Source organism: Rutidosis leptorrhynchoides, chromosome 2 (genome assembly GCF_046630445.1).
Source record: "Rutidosis leptorrhynchoides isolate AG116_Rl617_1_P2 chromosome 2, CSIRO_AGI_Rlap_v1, whole genome shotgun sequence".
Lineage (NCBI taxonomy): Eukaryota > Viridiplantae > Streptophyta > Magnoliopsida > Asterales > Asteraceae > Rutidosis > Rutidosis leptorrhynchoides.
In genome coordinates this window covers 131003123-131015099 of record NC_092334.1, presented here as the reverse complement: position 1 = coordinate 131015099, position 11977 = coordinate 131003123, and positions in this window count along the sequence as shown.

Here is an 11977-nt window from a genome sequence, read left to right as displayed (position 1 = left end):
CTACAAACACTTTAATTCTTCAATTTTCTTCATCTAATTGATCTCTCTCAAGTTCTATCTTCAAGTTCTAAGTGTTCTACATAAATTCTAAAAGTTCTAGTTTCATAAAATCAAGAATACTTCCAAGATTGCAAGTTTACTTCCAAGTTTTCTAAATCCATTCCAAGTAATCATCCAAGATCAAGAAACCTTTGTTACTTACAGTAGGTTATCTTTCTAATACAAGGTAATAATCATATTCAAACTTTAATTCAATTTCTATAACTATAACAATCTTATTTCGAGTGGAAATCTTACTAGAAATTGTTTTCGTGTCATGATTCTGCTTCAAGAACTTTCAAGCCATCCAAGGATCCTTTGAAGCTAGATCTATTTTTCTTATTTCCAGTAGGTTTATACAAGGAACTTGAGGTAGTAATGATGTTCATAACATCATTCAATTCATACATATAAAGCTATCTTATTCGAAGGTTTAAACTTGTAATCACTAGAACATAGTTTAGTTAATTCTAAACTTGTTCGCAAATAAAAGTTAATCCTTCTAACTTGAATTTTAAAATCAACTAAACACATGTTCTATATCTATATGATATGCTAACTTAATGATTTAAAACCTGGAAACACGAAAAAGAACGTAAAACCGGATTTACGCCGTCGTAGTAACACCGCGGGCTGTTTTGGGTTAGTTAATTAAAAACTATGATAAACTTTGATTTAAAAGTTGTTATTCTGGGAAAATGATTTTTATTATGAACATGAAACTATATCCAAAAATTATGGTTAAACTCAAAGTGGAAATATGTTTTCTAAAATGGTCATCTAGACGTCGTTCTTTCGACTGAAATGACTACCTTTACAAAAACGACTCGTAACTTATTTTTCTGACTATAAACCTATACTTTTTCTGTTTAGATTCATAAAATAGAGTTCAATATGAAACCATAGCAATTTGATTCACTCAAAACGGATTTAAAATGAAGAAGTTATGGGTAAAACAAGATTGGATAATTTTTCTCATTTTAGCTACGTGAAAATTGGTAACAAATCTATTCCAACCATAACTTAATCAACTTGTATTGTATATTATGTAATCTTGAGATACCATAGACACGTATACAATGTTTCGACCTATCATGTTGACACATCTATATATATTTCAGAACAACCATAGACACTCTATATGTGAATGTTGGAGTTAGCTATACAGGGTTGAGGTTGATTCCAAAATATATATAGTTTGAGTTGTGATCAATACTGAGATACGTATACACTGGGTCATGGATTGATTCAAGATAATATTTATCGATTTATTTCTGTACATCTAACTGTGGACAACTGGTTGTAGGTTACTAATGAGGACAGCTGACTTAATAAACTTAAAACATCAAAATATATTAAAAGTGTTGTAAATATATTTTGAACATACTTTGATATATATGTATATATTGTTATAGGTTCATGAATCAACCAGTGGCCAAGTCTTACTTCCCGACGAAGTAAAAATCTGTGAAAGTGAGTTTCATTTACCTTTTTACCCTTTATATTTTTGGGCTGAGAATACATGCGCAACTTTTATAACTGTTTTACGAAATAGACACAAGTAATCGAAATTACGTTCTATGGTTAAATGATCGAAACTGAATATGCCCCTTTTTATTAAGTCTGGTAATCTAAGAATTAGGGAACAGACACCCTAATTGACGCGAAACCTAAAGATAGATCTATTGGGCCTAACAAACCCCATCCAAAGTACCGGATGCTTTAGTACTTCGAAATTTATATCATATTCGAAGGGTGTCCCGGAATGATGGGGATATTCTTATATATGCATCTTGTTAATGTCGGTTACCAGGTGTTCACTATATGAATGATTTTTATCTCTATGTATGGGATGTGTATTAAAATATGAAATCTTGTGGTCTATTGTTACGATTTGATATATATAGGTTAAACCTATAACTCACCAACATTTTTGTTGACGTTTAAAGCATGTTTATTCTCAGGTGAATATTAAGAGCTTCCGCTGTTGCATACTAAAATAAGGACAAGATTTGGAGTCCATGTTTGCATGATATTGTGTAAAAACTACATTCAAGAAACTGATTTCGATGTAACATATTTGTATTGTAAACCATTATGTAATGGTCGAGTGTAAACAGGATATTTTAGATTATCATTATTTGATAATCTACGTAAACCTTTTTAAACCTTTATTTATGAAATAAAGGTTATGGTTTGTTTTAAAAATGAATGCAGTCTTTGAAAAACGTCTCATATAGAGGTCAAAACCTCGCAACGAAATCAATTAATATGGAACGTTTTTAATCAATAAGAACGGGACATTTCAGTTGGTATCATAGTGTTGGTCTTAGAGAACCAGAAAATTTGCATTAGTGTGTCTTATCAAGTTTGTTAGGATGCATTAGTGAGTCTGGACTTCGACCGTGTTTTCTTTAAAAATGATTGCTTAACATTTTTGTTGGAAACTATATATTATTAATATGTATATATTATGTGATATATTAATCTCTTAACATGTGTGATATTGTGTGATAGATGTCTACCTCTAGCACAAATCCCATTGACTCACCTAATAATAACGAAGAGTCGAATATATATTGGACTGATTCACAAGTTCCCGAAGAGGAACCGGAAGAAGAATCAGAACCGGAAGAAGAATCAGAACCGGAAGAGGAGGAACCGGAGGAGGAAATAGAACCGGTGGGGGAAATAATAAAACGGTTAAGTAAAAGAAAATCCTCAACCAACCGACCAAGGTTAATTATGGTCAATGGTGTTTCCGCCAAGGAAGCAAAATATTGGGAGGATTACCAATTCTCCGATGAATCGGATTCCGACGAGAATTCCGATGATGTTATAGAAATTACCCCAACTGAATTTAAAAAGGCAAAAGAAAATAATAAGGGAAAGGGCATAAAAATAGAGAAATCTAATTCCAACCCCGATGAACTTTATATGTATCGTCAACCCCCGTAGCCCTTAAGTTGTAACAATGACCCGGGAACCTCTAAACCATCAGGTTTTTCTAAACCGTTGTGGAAAACGACAGCTCGTATTAGGGGAACATCATATATCCCTAGAAACTTGGCAAAACGAACCAAAACCGAAGATGAAGAAACGAGCGAGTCGGAATAAGATAGTTGTATTCGTGTGGTGTAATATATGTAATATAGTGTGCTTATGCTTTATGATATATGTAAAAATTGCTTGTATTAATAAGTATTTTTTTTTATGAATCTAACTCTTGTCTATTTTACAGTATAAAAACACAAAATGGATAGACAACCCAATATTTTAAGAGACCTACCCGGAGACATGATTGATGAAATCTTGTCTAGAGTCGGTCAGAATTCTTCGGCACAACTATTTACGGCGAAATCAGTTTGTAAGACATTCGAAGAACGTTCCAAGAATGTCTTAGTTTATAAGAGACTTTCGTTTGAAAGATGGGGGATATCACATTGGGAAACCCATAAGTTACGATGTGTTTACTTTGACGCATATATTGCGGGGAACCCAAATGTTATTTTACGCAACGGGTTAAGAAATTATTTTGACTCAATGTATCCGAATATAGGACTTCATGATTTAGAAAAAGCGGCTAACATGCAACATAAAGAAGCATGCTATGCTTACGGGTTAGTAATGTTCGCTTCTCACCAAAGTGAGAAAAAGAACATCGGGCTACAACTATTAAACAAAACGTTCCCACAAGTGACGGAGTCGGTAATTGGGGTAATAAATGAGGTTTTTAGGTTATTACGAGACTGTTGGTCATTACGTAACCCTCGTACCTTTAACGACGTTACAACACGCTGTCTTATCAACGGCCATAACGGTTATGTTCCACAAGACCAAGGATGGGAAGTAGTCCTAGTAAAACCAGAATGCATGACTTGTTTCTGGACGTATGAATTACGTGTCTTTATTGCCTTTGCTGAACGACTTGTGTACTAGCTAGAATTATCTTCACAACTATCTTGTATCAAAGTTATTGTGTGCTATATTTTATGCTTTATGTAAAATAACCGGTATTGTAAGTTTGTAAAATATTGTATAAAAGTTTGAACGCGAAATATTATTATAATCAGTTTTTCATATAGAATTGTAGTAGTTGAATTGTATATTAGCTACTAAGTATGAACTTAACGGGTAGGTACTACCCGAATTTAAACTTATAAAACGCTAATATGAAGAAAAAGCTTTTATAAATGAGTTCATATTATGCTACGAAATACTATTAACTACTCTTAATATTCTGTATGATTAACTTGTTCCATTTGACTATTTCGAAGGAAATGGCACCGACTACTCGACACACCGTGAATATGAATGAAGAGGAATTCCGTACTTTTCTAGCTTCAAACATAGCTGCAGTACAGGCTGCGCTACATACCAACAATAACCTTGGATCTAGCAGTACAAGAAATCGTGTAGGATGCACCTACAAAGAATTCACTGCCTGCAAACCTTTGGAATTTGATAGAACCGAAGGACCAATCGGATTGAAACGGTGGACCGAGAAGGTCGAATCGGTGTTTGCCATAAGTAAGTGTACTGAAGAGGACAAAGTGAAGTACGCTACTCATACCTTCACAGGTTCTGCGTTAACATGGTGGAATACCTATCTAGAGCAAGTGGGACAAGATGATGCTTACGCACTACCGTGGTCAGCATTCAAGCACTTGATGAACGAGAAGTACCGTCCCAGAACCGAGGTCAATAAGCTCAAGACAGAACTTAGAGGGTTACGAACCCAAGGATTTGATATTACCACGTACGAAAGACGATTCACAGAATTGTGCCTATTATGTCCGGGAGCGTTCGAAGATGAGGAAGAGAAGATCGACGCGTTTGTGGTAGGATTACCGGAAAGAATCCAAGAAGATATAAGTTCACACGAGCCCGCCTCCATACAACAGGCATGTAGAATGGCTCACAAACTAGTGAACCATATTGAAGAAAGAATTAAAGAACAGACTGCTGAAGAGGCCAATGTGAAGCAAGTCAAAAGAAAGTGGGAGGAAAACGGTGATAAGAATCACCAATACAAAAACAACAACAATTACAACAATAATCGCAACAACTATCCCAACAATCGCAACATCAATCGCAACTACAACAAACGGCCCAACAACAATAACAACAACAACAACAACAACAACAACAACAACAACAACAACAACAACAACAACAAAAGCAGCAGCAACTAAAACAATCATCCCAATAACAATAATAACCGCAACAACAACAACAATCAGAAGCAGCTATGCCAAAGGTGTGAAAAGTATCACTCAGGGTTCTGCACCAAATTTTGCAACAAGTGTAAAAGAAATGGTCATAGCGCGGCGAAGTGTGAGGTCTACGGACCAGGGGTTAACAGAACGAAAGGAACAAATGGTGTCGGAACGAGTAATGGCGGAGCAAGTAGTGTCGGAGCAAGTTATGCCAATGTAGTTTGTTATAAATGTGGAAAACCGGGCCACATTATTAGAAATTGCCCGAACCAGGAGAACACGAATGGACAAGGCCGCGGAAGAGTTTTCAATATTAATGCGGCAGAGGCACAGGAAGACCCGAAGCTTGTTACGGGTACGTTTCTTATTGACAATAAATCTGCTTACGTTTTATTTGATTCGGGTGCGGATAGAAGCTATATGAGTAGAGATTTTTGTTCTAAATTAAGTTGTCCATTGACGCCATTGGATAGTAAATTTTTACTCGAATTAGCAAACGATAAATTAATTTCAGCAGATAATATATGCCGGAATCGAGAAATTAAACTGGGTAGCGAAATATTTAAGATTGATTTGATACCAGTAGAGTTAGGGAGTTTTGATGTAATAGTTGGCATGGACTGGCTGAAGAAGGTGAAAGCAGAGATCGTATGTTATAAAAATGCAATTCGCATTGTACGAGAAGAAGGAGAACCCTTAATGGTGTACGGAGAAAAGGGCAACATGAAGCTACATCTTATTAGTAATTTGAAGGCACAAAAACTAATAAGAAAAGGTTGCTATGCTGTTCTAGCACACGTCGAGAAAGTACAAACTGAAGAAAAGAGCATCAATGATGTTCCCGTCGCAAAAGAATTTCCCGATGTATTTCCGAAAGAATTACCGGGACTACCTCCACATCGATCTGTTGAATTTCAAATAGATCTTGTACCAGGAGCTGCACCAATAGCTCGTGCTCCTTATAGACTCGCACCCAGCGAGATGAAAGAACTGCAAAGCCAACTGCAAGAACTATTAGAACGTGGTTTCATTCAACCAAGCACATCACCATGGGGAGCTCCTGTTTTGTTTGTCAAGAAGAAGGATGGTACATTTAGGTTGTGTATTGACTACAGAGAATTGAACAAACTTACCATCAAAAACCGTTATCCACTGCCGAGAATTGACGACTTATTTGATCAACTACAAGGCTCGTCGGTTTATTCGAAGATCAATTTACGTTCTGGATATCATCAAATGCGAGTAAAGGAGGATGATATTCCAAAAACTGCTTTTAGGACGCGTTATAGTCATTACGAGTTTATGGTTATGCCGTTTGGATTGACTAACGCACCAGCTGTGTTCATGGACCTTATGAACCGAGTGTGTGGGCCATATCTTGACAAGTTTGTCATTGTTTTCATCGATAACATACTTATTTACTCAAATAATGATCAAGAGCAAGAAGAACATTTGAGAAAAGTGCAAGAAGTATTGAGGAAAGAAAAACTGTACGCTAATTTTTCAAAGTGTGCATTTTGGTTGGAAGAAGTTCAATTCCTCGGTCACATAGTGAACAAAGAAGGTATCCAGGTGGACCCGGCAAAGATCGAAACCGTTGAAAAGTGGGAAACCCCAAAAACTCCGAAGCATATAGGTCAATTTTTAGGACTAGCTGGTTACTACAGAAGGTTCATCCAAGACTTTTCCAGAATAGCAAAACCCTTGACTGCATTAACGCATAAAGGGAAGAAATTTGAATGGAAGGATGAACAAGAGAAAGCGTTTCAGTTATTGAAGAAAAAGCTAACTACGGCACCTATATTGTCATTGCCTGAAGGGAATGATGATTTTGTGATTTATTGTGACGCATCAAAGCAAGGTCTCGGTTGTGTATTAATGCAACGAACGAAGGTGATTGCTTATGCGTCTAGATAATTGAAGATTCACGAACAAAATTATACGACGCATGATTTGGAATTAGGCGCGGTTGTTTTTGCATTAAAGACTTGGAGGCACTACTTATATGGGGTCAAAAGTATTATATATACCGACCACAAAAGTCTTCAGCACATATTTAATCAGAAACAACTGAATATGAGGCAGCGTAGGTGGATTGAATTGTTGAATGATTACGACTTTGAGATTCGTTACCACCCGGGGAAGGCCAATGTGGTAGCCGATGCCTTGAGCAGAAAGGACAGAGAACCCATTCGAGTAAAATCTATGAATATATGATTCACACTAACCTTACTACTCAAATAAAGGAGGCGCAACAAGGAGTTTTAAAAGAGGGAAATTTAAAGGATGAAATACCCAAAGGATCGGAGAAGCATCTTAATATTCGGGAAGATGGATCCCGGTATAGGGCTGAAAGAATTTGGGTACCAAAATTTGGAGATATGAGAGAAATGGTACTTAGAGAAGCTCATAAAACCAGATACTCAATACATCCTGGAACGGGGAAGATGTACAAGGATCTTAAGAAACATTTTTGGTGGCCAGTTATGAAAGCCGATATTGCTAAATATGTAGGAGAATGTTTGACGTGTTATAAGGTCAAAGCTGAACATCAGAAACCATCAGATCTACTACAACAACCTGAAATCCCGGAATGGAAATGGGAAAACATTACCATGGATTTCATTACTAAATTGCCAAGGACTGCAAGTGGTTATGATACTATTTGGGTAATAGTTGATCGTCTCACCAAGTCAGTACACTTCCTGCCAATAAGAGAAGATGACAAGATGGAGAAGTTAACACGACTGTATTTGAAGGAAGTCGTCTCCAGACATGGAATACCAATCTCTATTATCTCTGATAGAGATTGCAGATTTATTTCAAGATTCTGGCAGACATTACAGCAAGCATTGGGAACTCGTCTAGACATGAGTACTGCCTATCATCCACAAACTGATGGGCAAAGCGAAAGGACGATACAAACACTTGAAGACATGCTACGAGCTTGTGTTATTGATTTCAGAAACAGTTGGGATCGACATCTACCGTTAGCAGAATTTTTCTACAACAACAGCTACCATTCAAGCATTGGGATGGCGCCGTTTGAAGCACTTTATGGTATAAAGTGCAGGTCTCTGATTTGTTGGAGTGAAGTGGGGGATAGACAGATTACAGGTCCAGAGATAATACAAGAAACTACCGAAAAAATCATCCAAATTCAACAAAGATTGAAAACCGCCCAGAGTCGACAAAAGAGCTACGCGGACAGTAAAAGAAAAGATATAGAGTTTGAAATTGGAGAAATGGTCATGCTTAAGGTTTCACCTTGTAAAGGCGTTGTTCGATTTGGTAAACGGGGGAAACTAAAAACAAGGTACATTGGACCATTCAAGATTATAGATCATGTCGGACCAGTAGCTTACCAACTGGAGCTACCTCAACAACTCGTGGCTGTACATAACACTTTCCACGTCTCAAATTTGAAGAAATTTTTTGCTAAAGAAGATCTCACTATTCCGTTGGACGAAATCCAAATCAACGAAAAACTTCAATTCATTGAAGAACCCGTCGAAATAATGGATCGTGAGGTTAAGAGACTTAAACAAAACAAGATACCGATTGTTAAGGTTCGATGGAATGCTCGTAGAGGACCCCAGTTCACCTGGGAGCATGAAGATCAGATGAAGAAGAAATACCCGCATTTATTTCCAGAAGATACGTCAACACCTCCAACTTCTTAAAATTTCGGGACGAAATTTATTTAACGGGTAGGTACTGTAGTGACCCGAACTTTTCCATGTTTATATATATATATATATATATATATATATATATATATATATATATATATATATATATATATATATATATATATATATATATATATATATATATATATATATATATATATATATTAAATGAAATTGTTATTTACATGATTAAGTGTTTCCAACATGTTAAGTAATCAAACTTGTTAAGACTTGATTAATTGAAATAGGTTTCATATAGACAATTGACCACCCAAGTTGACCGGTGATTCACGAACGATAAAACTTGTAAAAACTATACGATGACATATATATGGTTATATATATAGTTAACATGATTTTATTATAAGTATGTATCTCATTAGGTATTTTAACAATGAGTTATATACATAAAAATGAGACTATTAATTTAAGAAACTCGAAAACGATATATATAACGATTATCGTTATAACAACGTCTTACTAGGTACATATGAATCATATTAAGATATTGATACACTTGGTTAATTATGTTAATGATAAGTAAATATATTATTAAGTGTATTAACAATGAAATACATATGTAAAAATAAGACTACTAACTTAATGATTTCAAAACGAGACATATATGTAACGATTATCGTTGTAACGACATTTAACTGTATATATATCATACTAAGATATATTATATATCATAATATCATGATAATATAACAATTTAACATCTCATTTGTTATAATAAACAATGGGTTAACAACATTCAACAAGATCGTTAACCTAAAGGTTTCAAAACAACATTTACATGTAACGACTAACGATGACTTAACGACTCAGTTAAAATGTATATACATGTAGTGTTTTAATATGTATTCATACACTTTTGAAAGACTTCAAGACACTTATCAAAATACTTCTACTTAACAAAAATGCTTACAATTACATCCTCGTTCAGTTTCATCAACAATTCTACTCGTATGCATCCGTATTCGTACTCGTACAATACACAGCTTTTAGATGTATGTACTATTGGTATATACACTCCAATGATCAGATCTTAGCAGCCCATGTGAGTCACCTAACACATGTGGGAACCATCATTTGGCAACTAGCATGAAATATCTCATAAAATTACAAAAATATGAGTAATCATTCATGACTTATTTACATGAAAACAAAATTACATATCCTTTATATCTAATCCATACACCAACGACCAAAAACACCTACAAACACTTTCATTCTTCAATTTTCTTCATCTATTAGATCTCTCTCAAGTTCTATCTTCATGTTCTAAGTGTTCTTCATAAATTCCAAAAGTTCTAGTTTCATAAAATCAAGAATACTTCCAAGATTGCAAGTTTACTTCCAAGTTTTCTAAATCCATTCCAAGTAACCATCCAAGATCAAGAAACCTTTGTTACTTGCAGTAGGTTATCTTTCTAATACAAGGTAATAATCATATTCAAACTTTAATTCAATTTCTATAATATAACAATCTTATTTCGAGTGGAAATCTTACTTGAAATTGTTTTCGTGTCATGATTCTGCTTCAAGAACTTTCAAGCCATCCAAGGATCCTTTGAAGCTAGATCCATTTTTCTTATTTCCAGTAGGTTTATCCAAGGAACTTGAGGTAGTAATGATGTTCATAACATCATTCGATTCATACATATAAAGCTATCTTATTCGAAGGTTTAAACTTGTAATCACTAGAACATAGTTTAGTTAATTCTAAACTTGTTCGCAAATAAAAGTTAATCCTTCTAACTTGACTTTTAAAATCAACTAAACACATGTTCTATATCTATATGATATGCTAAGTTAATGATTTAAAACCTGGAAACACGAAAAACACCGTAAAATCGGATTTACGCCGTCGTAGTAACAGCGCGGGCTGTTTTGGGTTAGTTAATTAAAAACTATGATAAACTTTGATTTAAAAGTTGTTATTCTGGGAAAATGATTTTTATTATGAACATGAAACTATATCCAAAAATTATGGTTAAACAGAAAGTGGAAGTATGTTTTCTAAAATGGTCATCTAGACGTCGTTCTTTCGACTGAAATGACTACCTTTACAAAAACGACTTGTAACTTATTTTTCCGACTATAAACCTATACTTTTTATGTTTAGATTCATAAAATAGAGTTCAATATGAAATCATAGCAATTTGATTCACTCAAAACGGATTTAAAATGAAGAAGTTATGGGTAAAACAAGATTGGATAATTTTTCTCATTTTAGCTACGTGAAAATTGGTAACAAATCTATTCCAACCATAACTTAATCAACTTGTATTGTATATTATGTAATCTTGAGATACCATAGACACGTGTACAATGTTTTGAACTATCATGTCGACACATCTATATATATTTCGGAACAACCATAGACACTCTATATGTGAATGTTGGAGTTAGCTATACAGGGTTGAGGTTGATTCCAAAACATATATAGTTTGAGTTGTGATCAATACTGAGATACGTATACACTGGGTCGTGGATTGATTCAAGATAATATTTATCGATTTATTTATGTACAACTAACTGTGGACAACTAGTTGTAGGTTACTAACGAGGACAGCTGACTTAATAAACTTAAAACATCAAAATATATTAAAAGTGTTGTAAATATATTTTGAACATACTTTGATATATATGTATATATTGTTATAGGTTCGTGAATCAACCAGTGGCCAAGTCTTACTTCCGACGAAGTAAAAATCTGTGAAAGTGAGTTTCATTTACCTTTTACCCTTTATATTTTTGGGCTGAGAATACATGCGCAACTTTTATAACTGTTTTACGAAATAGACACAAGTAATCAAAATTACGTTCTATGGTTGAATGATCGAAACTGAATATGCCCCTTTTTATTAAGTCTGGTAATCTAAGAATTAGGGAACAGACACCCTAATTGACGCGAATCCTAAAGATAGATCGATTGGGCCTAACAAACCCCATCCAAAGTACCGGATGCTTTAGTACTTCGAAATTTATATCATATCCGAAGGGTGTCCCGGAATGATG